Raw genomic sequence first — 609 nt, forward strand, 5'->3', positions numbered from 1 at the left:
AAAATGGCTTTGAAACATAAAGAAGCCCAAAGTCCCTGGAGCAAATGTCAGACTGGAGGCTTTTCCTAGCTTCCGCAGCTGCAGGGGCCGAGAACCTCAAGGTTGACTCCAACGAATGATGAATCCAAGATCTCCAGGCTGAACAGTGGACTGCTCACTCATGACAGTTGTAGGCAGCAAAACAGAATCCTGATCCACAGAAGAATGTCTCTCTTCCCAGGATGTCCCTGCATATCCTGGAAGCAGGCCACATCCCTAGGTAAACTCCCCTTGAACAGACTGGCTACTCAGAACACAGTCATCCGATCCCATCATGGGAACAACCACACAGAACTGGGGTCCAGCCAAGTTGACACACAGCTCCAACTATCACAAATAGCAACAAAAGAAATGATAACACAATTCATAAACTAATGAGCTCATCACAGAAAATTATATGGAACAAAGCAACCAATAACACCATGAAAAACACATAACAAAATGACAGCATCCAATTCATACTTGTTGATAATTACACTGAATGTTAGTGGATTAAATGCACTGTTCAAGAGATGGAGAGTTGCAGACTGAATAAGAAATCATAACCCATAAATATGCTGTCTACAAGAA

Source organism: Orycteropus afer, unplaced genomic scaffold (assembly GCF_000298275.1).
Source record: "Orycteropus afer afer isolate SDZICR_OR568_19922 unplaced genomic scaffold, OryAfe1.0 scaffold00009, whole genome shotgun sequence".
NCBI classification, from domain to species: Eukaryota; Metazoa; Chordata; class Mammalia; order Tubulidentata; family Orycteropodidae; genus Orycteropus; species Orycteropus afer.